Below are 11,159 nucleotides of genomic sequence, written 5' to 3' on the forward strand. Positions count from 1 at the left end.
TGTAAAACCATGATGTATTTTGTCCCAATTACCATTGACCTCAATGTCCTTAACTCCTTTCTCCTTCAAAATTTTTTACAAGACCTTGCATACTGCAGATGTCCAACTAACATGCCTGTAGTTACCAGGATCACCTGTTTTTCCCTTTCTTAAAAATAGGAACTATGTTAGCAATTCTCCAGTCCTACGGTACAACCCCTGAGTTTACAGATTCATTAAAATTCTTGCTAATGGGCTTGCAATTTCATGTGCCAGTTCCTTTAATACGGATGAACATTATCCGGGCCCCCCGATTTAGTCCCATTAAGCTGTTTGAGTTTGGCTTCTACCTTGGATTTGGTAATATCTACCTCCATATCCTCATTCCCATTTGTCATGCTACCATTATCTCTAAGCTCCTCATTAAAGACTGAGACAAAGTATTTGTTTAGATATTGGGCCATGTCTAGATTATCCTTAACCTGCACTCCATCCTCAGTGTTTAGCAGTCCCACCTCTTCTTTCCTTTTTTTCTTCTTATTTATATGGCTATAGAACCTTTTACTATTGGTTTTAATTCCCTCTGCAAGGTTCAACTCTACATGACTTTTAGCCTTTCTCACTTTATCTCTACATGTTCTGACCTCAATAAGGTAGCTTTCCTTGCTGATCCCTCCCATCTTTCTCTCCTTGTATGCTTCCTGCTTTTTCTTAATCACCTCTCTGAGATGCTTGCTCATCCAGCTTGGTCTACAACTCCTGCCTATGAATTTTTTCCCCTTTCTTGGGATGCAGGCTTCCGATAGCTTCTGCAACTTTGACTTGAATTAATCCCAGGCCTCCTCCGCCTTTAGATCCATAAGTGCTTCAGTCCAATCCAATTCCCTAACCAATTTCCTTAATTTTTTAAAGTCAGTCCTTTTGAAATAAAAAACCCTAGTCACAGATTTATTTTTGTGTATCCTTCCATTCAGTTTGAACTGAATTAGCTCATGATCACTTGAACTAAGGTTGTCCCCTACAACCATTTCTTCTATGAGATCCTCACTACTCACCAAAACCAAATCTCAAATGGCATCCCCTCTTGTTGGCTCAGCAACTACTTGATGAAGGAATCCATCAGCTATCGCATCTAGGAAAATCTGAACCCTATTATTATTACTAGCACTCGTCCTCCAGTCTATATCTGGGAAGTTAAAGTCTCCCATGATCACGCAGTTCCCATTAGTATTTACTTCATTCAAAACATTAAAGAGGTCTCTATCCATATTCAAATTAGATCCTGGCCGTCTATAGCATACCCCAAGCACTATCCCAGGGGAGGATCTAGTAGCTTTCTTCCCCAATGTGATTTTTGCCCAGATAGACTCTGTTTTATCCATTCCATCACTTCTTATTTCTTTACAGTCTATCTCATCATTGATATACAATGCTATGCCACCACCTTTCTGTCTTTCTTAAACAGCACATACCCTTCAATACCTGTACTCCAGTCGTGACTGCTATTCCATCATGTTTTTGCTATCGCTATAATATCTGGTTTCACTTCTGGCACCAGTAGTTCTAGTTCCTCCATTTTGTTACCTAGGCTCCTTGCATTGGTGTACAAACATCTTCATTTTTGCTGTTTGGCCTCACTCACTTTCTTCACGTGATTAGGCACTGACATTCTACCGCCAGTATGACCTATTAGACTGGTATCCACACTGCCCTTCCTCCTTACTTGTTTAAGCACATGACTCCAATGGCCCCTGTTGCTTGTTCTTCATTTTGTTGAATGATTTATTTATGGTATGTTTGTGAATCCAGGCTCTTTGGTGGATGATGTCATCTTTCTCTTGTATTACACATGCAGTACTACTGGGGGAAAGGCAGTGTCTCACATTCTACTACTTCTCTCTGTGCTCCATTTAATTCCTTTCATCTCCACAGTTTATTTACATGGTTCACAAATGCATTTCAGCTGCTACTGTAGACAGAAGGCATCTTAAAAAAAATGTACATTTGCATGACAGTAAATGACAGACATCAATTTTAAGTCCATGTTCAGTCTATGACTTGATATTTCATGGAGAAGACAAACTATTTTATTTGGTATTATTCACTCATCCTATAGCCATATAGGCAACAGATTTCCAGAATTTTTCACGTGTAGTCATTTATGGGGATATGTTATCCCATCAGGTGCTAAATAAAGGCGACAGTATGTGATAAACCATGTTGAATAAAGAAGGTTGAAAAACAGAAGTACTTCCTTTTGTTTGTTTTAAAGTAATAGGCAGCAGGTTTAAAACAAACAAAAGGAAGTATTTCTTCACACAATGCACATTCAGCCTGTGGAACTCGTTGCCAGGGGATGTTGAAGGCCAAAACTATAACTGGTTTCAAAAAAGAATTAAATCAGTGGCAATGATCTAATGTCAATTAGCCAAGATGGTCAGGGACGCAACCTCATGCTCTGGCTGTCCATAAGCTCTGACGACCAGATGCTGGGTCTGGATGACAAGGGATGGATCACTTGGTAATTTGCCAGTTCTTTTCATTTCCTTTGAAGCATCTGGCATTGGCCACTGTCAGAAGACCGGAAACTGAGCAAGATGGACCTTTGGTATGGCCCAGTATGGCCACTATACATTCAGAAACATTTTTTTTATTGAAAAATGTTGTCCCTTTTTTCATGATAAAATTCCAACCCTACTATCAGATATGTGCATTTCACACACCTATAACTCCTATTAAAGACCAACCAGAAGGGAAACACAGCAAGATCTTTAAAGCACATCCTCCTTTCAGGAAGCCTGCTTTCCACTTGTCTGGGTAAGAAAGATGTCACGTGCATTATCCTCCCCCTTAGAACTCACCCCTGCAAGATGCTGGGAACCCTCAGCTCTCACTGACTTCAGTTAGAGAGGTGGGTAGGTGCTCAGTACCTCACAGAATCAGGTCATTACTCTCTCAACAGCAGATACTTAATTTTTAGCCTCCCAACATTTGCCTTACTTCTTCTCTCCTGAGGCTTGATAAAATTCAAATAGGAGCCAACCTTTTTGAATGTTTGCTCCTGCAAGTTATAGTGTTTTCAGGGGCAGCATTTCTGCAGATGGGACTAAACCTCTAGTGCTGCCTTAGATACCATCCACAGGGACTTGGCAGTCTCTTTAATAGTACATGAATCTTTCCGATAAACGGCATTGTTAACCTCAATGCTTCTTTCACATTTATCATGCATGTATATTTTGAGGAAGAAATAATTTATCTCCTTCTGTTGTTTGAGCAAGAATCCCTTTTAAATCCTCCCTGATGCATATCAACTCCAATATCCCAGTTTTCTTACATGTTGAATTCCCGCTGCTATGAATGGAAGATATATACAGAAATAAGAAAATCAGATTCAGGATCCATTAGTAAGATCCAAGAGGAGAATTTCACCCTGTAACAGGAACCAGAATTTTTTCAATTAATAAATCTTTGACCAAACATGAAATACACAACATAGAGTCATAGGGTTTTAATACGATGTCCTAAACAAAAGGCCATTGGGCTAGACAATTAATTTTCCTTTCATATGCTTATTGAGAAAGGAATATTTGAGGTAAGATTTGTGATTTTTTTCTCCTTTCATCTTCACAACTTTATAGACTTTACTCTGATTTTAAAAGGTAGGAATACATTTTAGAGAAAATTGTAAATAGACACCACAGAGGAGAATAGCCTAGCTAAGCTTCAGATCAATGTATAACTTTATCTATGGGAAGCCTGAATCCATTAGTGAACTCAACTAATAGGTCAAGAAAAGTAATAGCCAAATAAATATTTTATTAGCATTTTGTGAAACTTGGTAATGGGTAAAGCCTACTAATCCAACAGAAGTGGGAGTCTTCTTTCGATAGCAGGTCATTACTCAATAGATATTGTCTCCAGTTTCATACCAAGTGATTTTCTCAGGGATAACTGGACAAAGATATTTTTACATTAATTTAATTTGTTACTCTAGGATATGGTGGGCTAAATTCTCTGCTGGTGTAAACTGATATCTCTCCATTGACCAGACTGAGACAAATGGAGCTGCTCCAGTTTACATTAGCAGAAAATCTGGCCCTTTTTTTCTAGAAAAACTCCTTTTTCATCATTCCTATATTGAGGTAGAAATGATTGAATAAGCAAAAAATAGTGAATAATTATTTGATTCTAAAAAAATTGTCAAAACTCGCAACTATGGGGCTTCAATCACCACTGCCTGACTCTCTCTTTGCAGTGGTGTAACTCCATTGAAGTCAGTAGTGTTTCACCAAACTGAGTAACTTGTGATGAATCAAGTCAGATCTAATTTTCCACACTATTTCCTCATCACTCACATCTGAAGACGACATTAATGCTTTTTAAAAAAATTGAAAATGAAATATGTAGCAGACTGAGTTGTATGTTTCCAATAAAATTTACAACGATGAAGATGCTTTGTCTAATAAAATGTCAGAGCATATTTTAAATATTGTTGTGCCTCTCACCCCACAGGATCCATAAGCACTTTACAAATACTGTTGGCCAATGTTGCACTCCTCATTCAGGTAGAATATCCATTGTAGTCAATTGCAGGGTCATTATTCTTGTAGCCCCTCCAGATATAGTGCTCCCATTCACTTTCCCTGTGCTGAGCAGCTGCAGAATTGGAGACTTGACATTGATATTTAAATTATACATGGGGAACATTTCCCACACTGAGAGAAATGCAAAGGCTTTTTTGTGTAGGTTCTTCTAGAACTTTCCCTCTCTAGTTCAGACAATATGGGCTAGATTTACAAAGGAACAGCCTCTCTAGGTGCCGAAGTACAATGTTTAGGTGTCACTGGCATTCACAAAGTCCTTGCCCAGCTGCCGCCTAACTCTTTAGGTGTTTCTGCCCGTAGGAGTGTGGAAGACTTCGTAAACCCTGATGACACTGAGCTGCTCAATGTCTATGTGCCAGTGGGAGTCTCAAATTAGGTGTTCCCCTGCCTATCTTGCCTGAAGGGACCAATGTAGTAAGTATGAACTGTGTACACTTAACTGGTACAAAAAACAGCTAGGGGTAAGCTCTGTGCATTTTGTTACCAGTAATTTGAGTATTCATCAAGGAGGCAAGATCCTTAGATTTGAATCCCTGGTCTGCTTTATTTAGAAATAGGAGATGAATCCAGCTTCCAGGATTGGGCTCTAACCACCAAACTATCGGATATACTAGGTGCATGGGGCTGTCTCTCTCCTGTTGACATTGTTCCATTTTATATAGATACTTGACTATTCACTATGCATCCGATGAAGTGAGTTGTAGCTCACGAAAGCTTATGCTCAAATAAATTGGTTAGTCTCTAAGGTGCCACAAGTACTCCTTTTCTTTTTGCGAATACAGACTAACACGGCTGTTACTCTGAAACCTGTTAAATATTCACTGGGGCAGGGACTTGAACCTGATGCTTCTATATCCCGGGCAACTGTGTTACCCACTAGGCTACAGATTCACTCATACTTTTCTGTCCCAGTGGAAATGTAATGATTTACTCCAAGTGGAACAGCTTCAACAGGAGAGACAGAGAGCCCCCCCACAACCACTACTGAATACCCAATATTCAGTTAGTGGTTAGGGCACTTACCTGGGAAAGCAGGGTTCAAGTCAGGCAAAGCTGGGATTTGAAAACAACTCTCCCATATGGGTGCACTAACCCTTGGGCTATTGGCTATAATGGGATGGGGGTGTTTCTCTCTCTCTCCTTTTTCATGAGAAAGAGCTGGCTTAGGTGCCTAACTCCAGGAGAAGTTTCACAGCTGAGAATCCTGATCATAAGGAAGCACCTCCCTGCAAACTGTCAGTTAGGTGCCTATATACCTTGATAGAGCTGGGCCCTAAACCCTGCCTCTGCATTGCACTCCTGGCTAGCTTAGGCAGCTCCTCACTCAGCTTGCTGGCTTCCGTGAATCCTGTTCTTAGGCACCTAATTTTAGCCATACAATGCATGGGGATCCTGGGCAGCTAACAAGGGCTGTGAATTCCTCTGGGTGGCAGGGCACCTAGGAGACAGGTGTTTCTGTGCATAGGTCTCCTTTCTGAATCTAGCCCTATTATCATAAACTGCACTCTTAGGAAAAGAAATCAATCCATCTGGCCTAGATAAAAAGGAATCATTAAGTATTTTTCCTACTTAAGTATTAACTTAATTTAGTAACATTGATTTAATGTCCTGAAAATGGAATACTCCCTTGATCAGTATATTGTGGTGTAAATGTCAGTGATTAGTGAGATCACAAAGTAGCCATGCTTTAGATACAGGTGGTAAAAGTGGTTGTCTGTATAACAATTTTGAAGTAAATTTAAAAATGCTAAATTTAAAAATGAGATGGCAAAGTAGCCAACAATAATAAAAGTAGCAAAAGCAAAGTAGCAAACAATAATAAAAAAGACAGGAATGTGCAAAGGACTTATTTGTGTTTCTATTCTGTAACTGTGCATGATTTTTATTATTGAATCTGAAAAAAACAACCCAACCCTTATCTAAATAAATTGCACTGATTTGGATGTATATATGTGCATATTACTTTATTAACTTTAGGAAAAATAAATAACTTTAGGAAAAAGTGTCAGTGCGGCCACCAGCAAAAGTTGGTGGCTGCACTCTGAGGCCACCCAAAAATGTGTTGTGAGTCTAGTCTAGTCATTTTTGGCTGATGATGAGCCTGCTAGTGCTGTTAGGAGCACTGGACCAGATCTGATAGCATTCCTGAAATTTATCAGGATCTTGCTTTATGAGTAATGTCATTAACTTCAGTGGAGCTGTGCGTGACATAGGATAGTATTCAGTATGAGTGAGGGGATCAGAGTCTGGTCCATTATACATGTATCATTTTGTTTTATCTGAGGAACTTTCCCAGTGAGTATGACCTTCATTATGATTATCTAGCTTTCATTTAATGCTGGGGTTCTCAAACTTCATTGCACAGTGACCCCCTTCTCACGACAAAAATTACTACACGACCCCAGGATGGGGGACCAAAGCCTGAGCCTGCCGATCCCTGCCACCCCATGTGGGGATGGGGGAGCAAAGCCAAAGTCCCACTGCCCCGGGAGGAGGGAGGCAAAGCTGAAGCTCAAGGGCTTCAGCCCCAGGCAGGGGACCTGTAATCTCAGCCCCACCACACCAAGGCTGAAGCCCTCAGGCTTCGGCCCCAGACAGTAGGGCTTGGGCTTTGGCTTTGGCCCCTGGCCCCAGCAAGGCTAAGTCAACCCTGGCAACCTCATTAAAATGGGTTTGCGACACACTTTGGGGTCCCGACCCCACTTTGAGAACTGACGGCCCGAAGTTTGGCCGGCCGTGGGAGGGGGGTGTTTGGGGCTTCTCCAGGCAGGGGGCTCCAGGTGCAGGGGGTCTTGGGGCTCCAGCTGCTGGGGATGGGGGAGTAAGGGCAGACGGGGTGGAGTCGGGGGCTAGCCTCCCCAAAGGGGGTGCTCCACCTGCTACCCATGCACCCCCGCTCACTTCCTTACCCCTCCACCCACCGCTCGCCTCCACACATACCCATGCTTGCCTCCTCACTCCCCTGTTTGCAGCCAGCCTCCCTCCCTCCTCCTCACCCTGCTGGCTCACTGCTCACCTCCTTACTCCCCCACCAGGCACCCCCAGCTCACTGCTCGCCTCGCTGCTTGCCTCCTCATCCCCCACCTGCCTGCTGCTCATTTCACCGCTCGCCTTCTCACCCCCTCCTCACCGCCGCACCTTGCTCTGTAAGCGTTGTGTGTCCCACCTGTGTCTCTAGAGAAGCGGGGCAGGCAGGAGCAATAGAATCATAGAATCATAGAATATCAGGGTTGGAAGGGACCCCAGAAGGTCATCTAGTCCAACCCCCTGCTCAAAGCAGGACCAATTCCCAGTTAAATCATCCCAGCCAGGGCTTTGTCAAGCCTGACCTTAAAAACCTCTAAGGAAGGAGATTCTACCACCTCCCTAGGTAACGCATTCCAGTGTTTCACCACCCTCTTAGTGAAAAAGTTTTTCCTAATATCCAATCTAAACCTCCCCCACTGCAACTTGAGACCATTACTCCTCGTTCTGTCATCTGCTACAATTGAGAACAGTCTAGAGCCATCCTCTTTGGAACCCCCTTTTAGGTAGTTGAAAGCAGCTATCAAATCCCCCCTCATTCTTCTCTTCTGCAGGCTAAACAATCCCAGCTCCCTCAGCCTCTCCTCATAAGTCATGTGTTCCAGTCCCCTAATCATTTTTGTTGCCCTTCGCTGGACTCTCTCCAATTTATCCACATCCTTCTTGAAGTGTGGGGCCCAAAACTGGACACAGTACTCCAGATGAGGCCTCACCAATGTCGAATAGAGGGGAACGATCACGTCCCTCGATCTGCTCGCTATGCCCCTACTTATACATCCCAAAATGCCATTGGCCTTCTTGGCAACAAGGGCACACTGCTGACTCATATCCAGCTTCTCGTCCACTGTCACCCCTAGGTCCTTTTCCGCAGAACTGCTGTCTAGCCATTCGGTCCCTAGTCTGTAGCTGTGCATTGGGTTCTTCCGTCCTAAGTGCAGGACCCTGCACTTATCCTTATTGAACCTCATCAGATTTCTTTTGGCCCAATCCTCCAATTTGTCTAGGTCTTTCTGTATCCTATCCCTCCCCTCCAGCGTATCTACCACTCCTCCCAGTTTAGTATCATCCGCAAATTTGCTGAGAGTGCAATCCACACCATCCTCCAGATCATTTATGAAGATATTGAACAAAACCGGCCCCAGGACTGACCCTTGGGGTACTCCACTTGATACCGGCTGCCAACTAGACATGGAGCCATTGATCACTACCCGTTGAGCCCTACAATCTAGCCAGCTTTCTACCCACCTTGTAGTGCATTCATTCAGCCCATACTTCCTTAACTTGCTGACAAGAAGACTGTGGGAGACCGTGTCAAAAGCTTTGCTAAAGTCAAGAAACAGGAGGAAGGGGAGTGGCTGATGCTCCCCCGACCCTGCCCAGGAAACTGCCGTGGCTACCAGGAAACCCCCTGGTGGCCACATTTGAAAAATGGTGGACTACACTGTGCCCCCAGTTACACCTGTACAGTCTCTTTGAAGTCATAGGCCTTATTCTCATTTACTCTAGTGTCTGTTTGATAGTGCTCTGGCAGCGTAAAGGAAAACCTTACTTTAATTGAGAATCAGGATCATCGGACTGAATCCCATAGTCCTTATTCTCAATGAAGGGGTAAGAGCAAAAACTGAGTGATCAGAATTATAGGCTGCAATTCACTGAGGCATGTATAGTTTCTATATATGATTCTATGTATGTTATGATTTCAATAAGCTGCCTATGTGTAACTGAAGGTACAATTCATCATTGTGTTCATTAGTTGCGGATTTTGTTGGATGGCATACAAATAATATGTGCAGTGGATGAAAGAGTAATTGTTCTCAGGCTCCAAATTCAGAGATCAAGCAGCTAGTTTCCCCTTAGGGCTCTGGGAGTAGGTGTGTTGTGAGGGGGATGAGGAGGCAGGAGCAGGTCCCACTAGGCAGTGTGGGTGAAACAGGGAGACAGGATTACATCCCCAAGTAGTGGAAGCAACAAGGATGGAGCAGGTAGAAACTAATCCCCTAACACCTCACCCCAAGCAGGGGAAGCAGGTGTTGATTAGTGGAGGAGCTAAGAGTCGATCCCCCTGCACCCATCAAAGGCAATCATGGTTTACAGATAGTAGAGACTTCCTAGAGATTCACTGCAAAATTCCCTGAAGAATCTGTCCACTTAGGGCATGCTCCAAACTGGGGCACAGCAGGGCTTGCCTTGCAATTGTGCTCTGGCTTGTTTCAGGCTGTGCCAGGTCCAGGCACTAGAAATTGGAAAAGGGAGCCTGTCTCTCCTGTGCTTTCCCTCTGCTTAAACCAAGGCAGCATGGAAAAGGAAGCGATCTCATTCAAATGCACCGGGGACAAAAGCCAGACTGAAGGGGGAGGGGTGATGGATTGAGACAAGAAGTTGTGGTGGGGAGTGAGAAATGAGGGCCGGCAGCTGGGCCTGGGACTAGCTAGTGTGGTCTCCAGGCAGGCAGACTAATGAGCCCAGAGGGGATACAGCAGAACCACCTGATTGGTTGAACGGAGCTAAAAGGTGTGCTCTTACTTATGCCCAGTAACACTGACAAACCCGAGCCCCGGAGGTTCCTGCTTCAATGGTGTTTGGACGGAACCACCGCGCTCGGACCCCCCTCCCCCGCCTCCGACTCTTGTATCCTCTCAGCTCCTGTAGCAGCAGCAAGAAGAACAGCAGTGCCATGTCTTCATGTCTATCCCAGGTGTGCCAGAACTACAATCAGGACTGCGAGGCGGCCGTCAACCGCCAGATCAACCTGGAGCTCTACGCCTCCTATGTGTGCCTCAGCATGTCTTTCCATTTTGACTGGGATGATGTGTCTCTAAAGAATTTTGCCAAGTATTTCCTGCACCAGTCCCACAAGGAGCGTGAAGCATGCTGAAAAACTCATGAAGTTGCAGAACCAGAGGGGCGGTCGCATCTTTCTGCAGGACATCAAGAAAGCAGATCATGATGATTGGGAGAATGGGCTGAGAGCAATGGAGTGTGCCTTGCACCTGGAAAAGAATGTGAACCAGTCACTCCTTGATCTTCACAAGCTGGCAACTGGCAAGAATGACCCTCATTTGTGTGATTTCATTGAGATCCAATACCTGGATGATCAGGTGAAGGCCATCAAAGAACTGGGTGACCATGTGACCAACCTGCGCAAGATGGGGGCACCCAAATATGGGATGGTGGAGTACCTCTTTGACAAGCACACCCTGTGGGACAGCGACAGTAAGAACTAAAGCCTCAGCATAGGCCACCCATGGGTTTCAGTAGGTCTCCTAGCTTGCTGCCCAGCAGTGCATGCATCTACTGTTTAGATAATGTCATTCTGTACCAAAAATCACACCTTTGTTTCTTTGTGTTTGTAACACCTTACATCCAATAAAGTGACTTGTTTCAACAACAACAACAAAACACTGAGGAAGCTGCTAGCTAACTGTTCAGTGCTTATGCCCACAGCTGTGATTGGTCCTGTGCCTACCTTGTTCCCAGTCCTTTCCAGTTTGTTCCAGACCTACTCCCATGTTTGGTTCCTGTCTGGTTCCAGCTCTGACTCCTAGTTCCTGA

General features: G+C 44.0%; 1 pseudogene; it reads left to right on the top strand.

Annotated features, from left to right (window-relative positions):
- Positions 1 to 10,281: 10,281 nt before the first annotated feature.
- On the top strand, positions 10,282 to 10,949 carry LOC125634537 (ferritin heavy chain-like; annotated as a pseudogene).
- Positions 10,950 to 11,159: the final 210 nt, after the last annotated feature.

This window comes from Caretta caretta, chromosome 3 (genome assembly GCF_965140235.1).
Source record: "Caretta caretta isolate rCarCar2 chromosome 3, rCarCar1.hap1, whole genome shotgun sequence".
Taxonomy (NCBI): Eukaryota; Metazoa; Chordata; order Testudines; family Cheloniidae; genus Caretta; species Caretta caretta.